Here is a 9,324-nt window from a genome sequence, read left to right on the forward strand (position 1 = left end):
GATCTGTTTTTTTTTTAACTAGGGTTTCGGACGGGGGAAGAAGAGATCCGAATGGAGGGGGTATAAATAGGCATAAGTGGAGCTAGGAGAGTCCAAATGAGGTGCGGTTTTCGCCCACACGATCGTGATCGAACGCTCTAGAACATGGAGCAGAGTTTGGTGGGTTTTGGGCCAAATTTGGAGGGTGTTGGGCTGCAACACACACGAGGCCTTTTCGGTCCCTCGGTTAACCGTTGGACTATCAAACGAAGTCCAAAAGGTACGAAACTTGACAAGTGGTCTACCGGTAGTAAACCAAGGATGCTTGGCAAGTCTCGGTCCAATCCGGAAATGTTTAATTCTCAAACATGAAAGAAAGCTAGAAATGACCACCGGAGGAGAACAAAGCGCCGGAATGCAAAACGGACAACGGGGAAAATGCTCGAATGCATGAGATGAACACGAATGCAAATGCAAGGCACGTGATGACATGGTATGAGATGCATGAAAACGAAAACAACACACGGAGACAAGGACCCGAACCCGAGAAATAAATATAACTTAGCGCCGGAGACGGCAAGAGTTGGAGTACAAATTGGAAAAGTTACATCTGGGGCGTTACAACACTCCACCACTACGAAAAGATCTCGTCCCGAGATCTAGGACTGAAAGAACTCCGGGTACTCAGAACGGAGGTGATCCTCGCGTTCCTAGGTAGCTTCACGGTCGGAATGGTGAGACCACTTGACTTTGAGAAATTTAATTGACTTGTTGCGAGTCTTGCGTTCAGTCTCTTCAAGAATAGCAACTGGGTGCTCACGATAAGAGAGATCTTCTTGGAGCTCAATGTCCTCGAAGTTGACGGTGCGGTCAGGAGTCTTGAAGCACTTACGAAGCTGAGAGACATGGAACACATCATGAATATTTGAAAAGTTTGAAGGAAGCTCAAGTTGATAGGCGAGGTCGCCTGTCTTGCTGACAATCTTGAGAGGTCCCACGTATCTAGGGGCAAGCTTCCCTTTGATACCGAAGCGACGAGTACCTTTCATAGGAGAGACACGGAGGTAAACGTGATCTCCGATCTCGAAAGCCAGATCACGGTGCTTACTATCATAGTAGCTCTTCTGGCGGGACTGGGCTGCTTTGAGGTTATCACGAATGACTTTGCACATTTCTTCTGCCTCTGTGATTAGGTCATTGCCCAGCAGCTGACGTTCACCGGTTTCAGACCAGTTGAGAGGGGTACGGCACTTCCTGCCATACAGAATTTCAAAAGGGGCCTTGCCCGAACTTGCTTGAAAGCTGTTGTTGTATGAAAATTCAGCATAAGGAAGACAGTCCTCCCACTTCATGCCGAAGGAGATCACACAAGCCCTGAGCATATCTTCAAGAATCTGGTTGACACGCTCGACTTGACCGCTTGTTTGAGGATGGAAAGCTGTGCTGAAGCGGATGTTGGTGCCCATGGCCTTCTGAAAAGAATCCCAAAACTTGGAGGTAAAGATGCTGCCACGGTCTGAAGATATCACTTGAGGAATACCGTGCAGAGAGACAATGCGAGAGGTATAGAGTTCCGCCAATTGAGCTGCAGTGATTGACTCTTTGATAGGCAGAAAGTGAGCCACTTTGGTGAGCTTGTCGATGACGACGAATATAGCATCATTGCCACGCTTGGACTTTGGAAACCCAGTCACGAAGTCCATTTCAATGTGGTCAAACTTCCATTCTGGAATGACAAGAGGTTGGAGGAGACCAGCTGGCCTTTGGTGTTCTGCCTTCACTCTTTTGCAGACATCACACTCGTTCACGAATTGAGCGATCTCGCGCTTCATTCGAGTCCACCAATAAGCTTGCTTGAGGTCCTGATACATCTTCGCACTCCCAGGGTGGATGGAGAGGAGAGAGTTGTGAGCCTCATCCATGATCACCTTACGAAGTTCACCTTTGGGCACAACAATTCGATCCTCGAAGAAGAGAGTGTCCTTGTCATCAAGTCGGTAGCACTTGTACTTGGACTGACTCTTTGCAATACCAATCTTCATCTTCTTCACCATATCATCAAGAAGTTGGGCTTGGCGAATCTGGTCTTCTAAGGTAGGAGAGACTTGAAGGTTGGCGAGGAAACCTTGAGGAACAATTTGCAGATTAAGTTTGCGGAAAGCTTCACAAAGCTCGGGTTGATAAGGCTTGAGAATCAGACTGTTGCAATATGCTTCCCTGCTCAAAGCGTCAGCAATCACATTGGCCTTGCCTGGAGTATACTCAATACTCGGATTGTACTCTTGAATCATCTCGACCCATCGAGTCTGCCTGAGGTTGAGATTAGGCTGGGTGAAGATGTACTTGAGACTCTTGTGATCAGTGAAAATATCCACTTTCCTTCCCAATAGAAGATGTCTCCAAGTCAACAAAGCGTGCACAACTGCCGCCAACTCGAGATCATGAGTGGGGTAGTTCTTCTCATTAGGCTTCAACTGGCGAGAGGTATAAGCAACAACTTTCTTCTCTTGCATCAGTACAGCACCGAGACCTTGGAGAGAGGCATCACAAAAGACCTCGTACGGCTTGGTTTCATCAGGCGGAGTCAGAACTGGAGCAGAGATCAATTTCTCTTTCAAAGTGTTGAAAGCAATATCACACTCCGGAGACCAAACGTACTTGACGTGCTTCTGAAGAAGATTTGAGAGAGGCTTGGCGATCTTAGAAAAGTTTTCAACGAATCTTCGGCAATAGCTTGCGAGACCGAGGAAACTGCGGAGTTGCTTCACGTTCTGAGGAGGTTCCCAATTCACAATTGCGGACACCTTCTCAGGATTCACGGAAATGCCCTTGGCAGAGATGATATGACCAAGATAAAGAACCTCATCGAGCCAAAATTCACACTTGGAGAACTTGGCGTAGAACTGATGTTCTCTAAGCTTGTCAAGAACCAAACGCAAGTGCTTGGCATGATCTTCCTTGTTCTTGGAGAAAACCAGAATGTCGTCGAGATAGACCAAAATGAAGTCATTGGTGTAGGGGCTGAAGATGAAGTTCATCATGCGAGAGAACGTCGGAGGAGCGTTGGCGAGGCCAAAAGACATGATGGTGTATTCATATGAACCAAAGCTTGTTCTGAACGCCGTCTTGGGAATATCTTGCTCATGAATATGAATCTGATGATAACCCATACGGAGATCAAGCTTGGAGAATACTTGAGCACCCTTGAGTTGCTAGAACAGCTCATTGATGTTGGGAAGTGGGTATTTGTTCTTGATGGTCTTCTTGTTTACTGGACGGTAATCAACACAAAGTCGACTCGATCCATCCTTCTTCTTCACAAAAAGAACACCACAACCCCACGGAGAAGTACTAGGCCGAATGAGACCCAATCTTTCTTGCTCATCAAGTTGTTTCTTCAACTCCTTCAACTCTTCGGGGCCGAGCTTGTAGGGACGTTTGCACACAGGTTCCGTACCGGGCTCAAGTTCAATAACAAATTCAACCGGCCGGTTTGGAGGCATCCCTGGAAGTTCTTCTGGAAAAACGTCTTGATACTCACAAACAACCGGAATCTGTGAAATAGCATCCAATTCACCCTTCTCATTGAGAGAAAACAACCGGATGGTATTATCCCGAGCAGCAAAGACAATTACATCCTCAGACGAATGAGTCAATTGAATCTGCCTGGCTGCACAATCAAGCTGAGCTTTATGCTTAGAGAGCCAGTCCATCCCAAGAATAAGATCAATGTCAGAATTGCCAAGAACCACCGGAGAAGAGAGAAACTTGCAGTCGCCCAAAGTGATTGTAACATCCGGAACACACACTCGAGATGTCAAGAGGCTGGCCGGAGAGTCAATAGACAACGGTCTCGGCAACATTTGAGTAACAAAATCATGCTTGGAAGCAAAAGGTCTCGAGATGAAACAATGCGATGCACCAGTGTCAAAAAGAACTTTTGCAGGAATATCATTAACAGGAAGGTTACCCATGATCACATCTGAAGAATCCTCTGCCTGAGCTGCATTCACCATATTGACCTTGGCGTGCTTGGGATTGTGCTTGCCCACAGCTGTACTTGCCGATCTGACAGGAGGAGGAGGAGGAAGACGCCTCTGGTTGGTACACTTGTTGGCATAGTGACCCTTCTATTGGCACTTGTTGCATGTGACCTCTAAAAGCGGACGGTGATACGGAGCACTCGGTCTTGGCGCTTGAGACGAAGACTTGTTCTGAAAGCCTGGGTTGGGTGGGTGGGAGAAACCACTGCCACCTTTGCTCTTCTGCTGATACGGCTGACGGAACGGAGGAGGAGGAAGCCAATACTTCTGCTGCTTGACCACTTGAGTAGAGGAAGACGGAGTAACATCTCTGGCACGCTTCCTGGAAGCATCACACCTCATCTGAGCAGCCTCTTGCTTCAGTGCCATGTTGTAGAACTCATCGTATCTCAACGGCTCAAAGAGGACAAGAGTGAGCTGAATTTCCTCACGAAGACCACCCCTGAACTGATAGATCATGCTCTTCTCATCAGGAACATCCTGCTTGGCAAAACGGGCGAGCTTCTGGAACAACTTGTTGTAGTCATAGACAGACAAAGAGCCTTGCTTCAGATTGCAGAATTCCTGATGCTTACTCTCAACCACACTTTGAGGGACGTGATGAGCGCGGAAATCTTGACGGAAATCGTCCCAAGTGATCAGACGTCCACCTTTGGAATCCTTGTACTGCTGGAACCACTCTGCAGCCTGATCTTTGAGCTGGAAAGAAGCGAACTTGACGAAATCTTCAGGCCTGACGTTGCTGCATTCAAAATGCTTGCCCAGATCCACTAGCCAATCGTCAGCATCGGTAGCCTCAACACAACTGCTGAACGTCTTTGGGCCATTTGCGAGGAACTGGTTCAGTGTAGCAAAATGGTGCTGATTGTGGCCTTGATTCCCTTGACTGCCTTGATTCCGCTCTTGGAGGATTTGCATGATCAACTGTGTGTTTGCATTAGTAGCGGCCATCACAGCTTGCCATGCTTCCGGAGGAGGCGGAGGTGGAGGCGGATCAGGATTCGGAGTCGTGCGCGTTGGAGGAGCCATCCTAAAGAGGTTGACCACCATTAGCACATTGATAGACAACAATATAGAAGCTGAATCCAACGGAATGAAAATTGCAACATATAGTCTTCACATCCGAACAAAATGAACGAATGCATTCCTCTTCAAATGGTCACATATCCATAAATTGAGAAGCCACGTAGAATTAAGGTAGAGAAATAAATCAACAAGGTACGGATCAAGAACGAATAATCAATAAGAAATCCCAATCTCAAACCAATATCCGTGGAAGAAGAACTAGAGCTACTAGAATTCCCACCTATGAAATTCCTGAACCTTTCTGGTTATGCAATCAGGTGTTGGGGATACAGGGGAAGCACAATATCTCACCCAAACTAGCAAATCCTACATCCAGCTGTATCCATCCTTCAACACATAACCAAGAAAACTTCGGAAACCATCTACCTCAACCTTCGAAAAGCATCCGTTATACAAGTTATGGCGATACTCCCGAACTCCCGCCCCAGTACTGGGTGGCGTCGAGGTTATCTCACCAACGAACTGCATAAAGGAGATTTCCGATGTCGCGCACATATCTCAAGTATACCAGAATTGCAACGATAAAATTGTGACGACAACACCTCGGAGCTCAACTCCCCGGGACACTGCCACAACCCCTAAAGACAGGAGGCACCAAGAACAATGTTCTCGTCACAAAACCATCGGAACAAATCCAAGATACTCGCGTGATCCTAAAAAAATTTTTAGTGAAATTTGAGAAGAGAAGAGTCGAAACTCTACGCCAGGATGCCTTACCAGAGCGATGAGGAGACTGGGAAGTAAAAAGAATTCCTAAGCTCTCCGATATATAATTCCTAAGGACTCAAAACATTTTTCTAGACACAACTCGGCTGCTAAAAACGATCAAGCAATGGGGCTCCTAAGGTCGGGGAAGGCTCTGATTACCAACTTGTAACGCCCTCGATGCGGCTATAGCTCCCACGTGTCGAGGCACGACTTAGAGGCATAACCGCATTGAAAGCAATGTCGCAAGTCAGGCAATCATTACAACATCCCATGTAATATATAATAAAAGGGGGAGATAACATAGTTGGCTTACACTCGCCACGTCACATCAGAGTACATAAATAACATCCATCATACAAATCACTCATGGCCCAACTACGGTGCCAAAATAGAAAAGACCCCCAACATGCGACAAGGCCCTGAATCGATTACCCCAACTAGGCACCACTACTGATCATCCGGAAAAGACACGTAGTATCGCTGAGAGTCCTCGTCGAACTCCCACTTGAGCTCGTAATCGTCAACTTGAGCAGAAACACCTAGACCTGCATCTGGAGTTGTAGTATCTGTGAGCCACAGGGACTCAGCAATCTCACACCCACGCGATCAAAACTATTTAAGCTCATAGGAATGGATAAGGCAAATATATGTGGAGCTGCAGCAAGCGACTAGCATATGTGGTGGCTAACTTATACGCAAAAGAGAGCGAGAAGAGAAGGCGAAGCACGAGCGAGAAGCTAAAGGAACATCCTGCGCAAGCATAACTCCAACACCGTGTCCACTTCCCGGACTCCGCCGAGAAGTGGCCATCACGGTAACACACACGGTTGATTCATTTTAATTAAGTTTAGTTCAAGTAATCTACAACCGGACATTAACAAATTCGCATCTGCCCATAACCACGGGCACGGCTTTCGAAAGATCAATCCCTGCAGGGGGGTCCCAACTTAGCCCATAACAAGCTCTCACGGTCAACGAAGGAATAGACCTCCACCCAAGACACACCGATCAGACTCGGTATCTTGGTACAACAAGATGATTCGACAGGTTAAAACAAGTCCAGCAACACCGCCCGAATGTGCCGACAAATCCCGATAGGAGCTGCACATATTTCTTTCTCAGGGGACACTCAGATGAGCAATCCGTACAACTAAAACCAACCCTTGAGTTTCCTCGAGGTGGCGTTGCACAGGGCTCTAGTTCGGACCAACACTCAGAGGAGCACTGGCCCGTGGGGGGCTAAAATAAAGATGACCTTCGGGCTCCGAAAACCCAAGGGAAAAAGAGGCTAGGTGGCAAATGGTAAAACCAATGTTGGGCATTGCTGGAAAAGCTTTAATCAAGGCGAACTATCAAGGGGTTCCCATTATAGCCCAACCGCGTAAGGGACGCACAATCCGGGAACATAACACCGATATGACGGAAACTAGGGCGGCAAGAGTGGAACAAAACACTAGGCGAGAGGCCGAGCCTTCCACCCTTTACCAAGTATATAGATGCATTAAGATAACATAGCAATATAATGATATCCCAACAAGTAAATAAATGTTCCAACAAGGAACGGCTTCAATCTTCACCTGCAGCTAACAACGCTATAAGAAGGGCTGAGCAAAGCGGTAACATAGCCAATCAACGGTTTGCTAGGACAATGGTGGGTTAGAGGTTCAACATGGCAATTGGGAGGCTGACAAGCAAAAGGTAGGCATCGTAGCAGTGGCAAAGCAAAAGAGCGAGCAAACTAGCATAGCAAAGATAGTAGTGATTTCGAGGGTATGATCATCTTGCCTGCACAGTTGTCAGAGTTGACTGGATCCTCACAAGCAAACTCAACGGGCTCCTCGGTAGAGAACTCGTCTCCCGGCTCTACCCAACAAGACAAACAAGCAACAAGGATACAATCAACCACGGGCAAGACCAAGCAATATGATGAAATGACGATATGCTATGCGGGATGCGATGCGGGATGCAAAATGCAAGATATGACAGGAAATGCATGAACCTGGCATCAACTTGGAAAACCAAGTGTGCCACTGGATAGAGGGGATGAAATCGCTTGAAAACGATATAAAGATCATTGGAATCGGAGTTACGGTTTGGAAACGGCGAGCGTTTTAAGATATGACACCGGTCTGCGATTTACAGCAAGTAGGCATCTAAATGCAACAAAATGAACATGCTACAACCACCAAACATGAAAATAAAATACATGGCAGTGATTTACACAAGATGGTTGACAAAACACTAGCACTGAGCCATAGGCAAATTCATCCCTTAAGAGGTTCAAACAAGCATGGCTAAAACGCAAATGCAAAACAGATTCCAGACTTAGTGAAATTAACACTAGTCTGAAATTTCAGATCACGATGCTCTTTTCGGAGCAGCAAAACAACATGATAGAAAATCTGAACATGGCAAGTAAGAACATGGCATGGAGCTACTCAACAAGCTTAACAAAACACCCAAAGTGACCTGGGGCCAAAAGGGTTTACAAAATACTCTACCGAGCTCACGAACATCGCTCGAACACAATCAGTTTTCAGACTTAGTGAAAACTGAGACACGCTGAAATATAACTCACGAAGGCATGTAAACGAGCTCGATGCACTCACTACGGTGCAAGTCATGGCAAGGAAAGCATATAACCAGCAAGAAGGCACAATGTGCTAGCTACACATGGCAAGAACGAAGGCATAGCGTGCATGGAACACTAATGGTAGCATCGGCAAAATCGCAAACAAGTTGACGATCTGCCCAGATTAACAACGAAGCAAAAGTTGAGCTCGATTGAGTCAACCTAGAGCACTCCACATATGTAAACAAAGATATGGATGGATAGAGCATAACATAAATATCAAAACTCCCTTACTGATCATCCTCAAAAGAGGCACGGATCATTAGGAAACAAGCTGGACATATAGCATCATGAACTAAAATATCCCAGACTTAGGGAAAAATCACTAAGTCCCTGAAATCAGCAATCTCAGGTACCTCTCTTCGCAAGCTTGCACAAGACAACACACACATCCTAAAAATGCATGGGTGACACCTCTGGAAAGAAGACAAAATGCTTAACAATTCATCCCAAAGGGGCATAGGCATATCATGCACGAATTAAACATAGCAAAAATGACAAAAGTGCATGATGAACTAACGGATCTGCAATTTAACTCATGAAGCCTCCTTCTAACAGCATTCTGGGCATCAAGATGACCTCAAATGCAAAGGATGCAATGGAATTAAATGATGTACATGTCGAGGCGAAGATTTTGATATATCATATGCCCAAAACGGACCTACGGTTGCGGAGATACAAGCAGTCAAAGGTAGCAAAAAAATAAGGGGGAGAGGGAAAGTCAACCCCTAGGGTTTCAAAATTCCAGATCTGAGATCCAGATCGAGGCACGGGAACCGAGGTCGCCGGGGTACTGTAGCTCGCCGGAGTCAGAGCTCGCCGGAGACGCGGGCCGTCGGTCGGGGAGGAGGTTGCCGGGGCGGCGCCGGCGTGCAG

This window comes from Triticum dicoccoides, chromosome 6B (genome assembly GCF_002162155.2).
Source record: "Triticum dicoccoides isolate Atlit2015 ecotype Zavitan chromosome 6B, WEW_v2.0, whole genome shotgun sequence".
NCBI lineage: Eukaryota > Viridiplantae > Streptophyta > Magnoliopsida > Poales > Poaceae > Triticum > Triticum dicoccoides.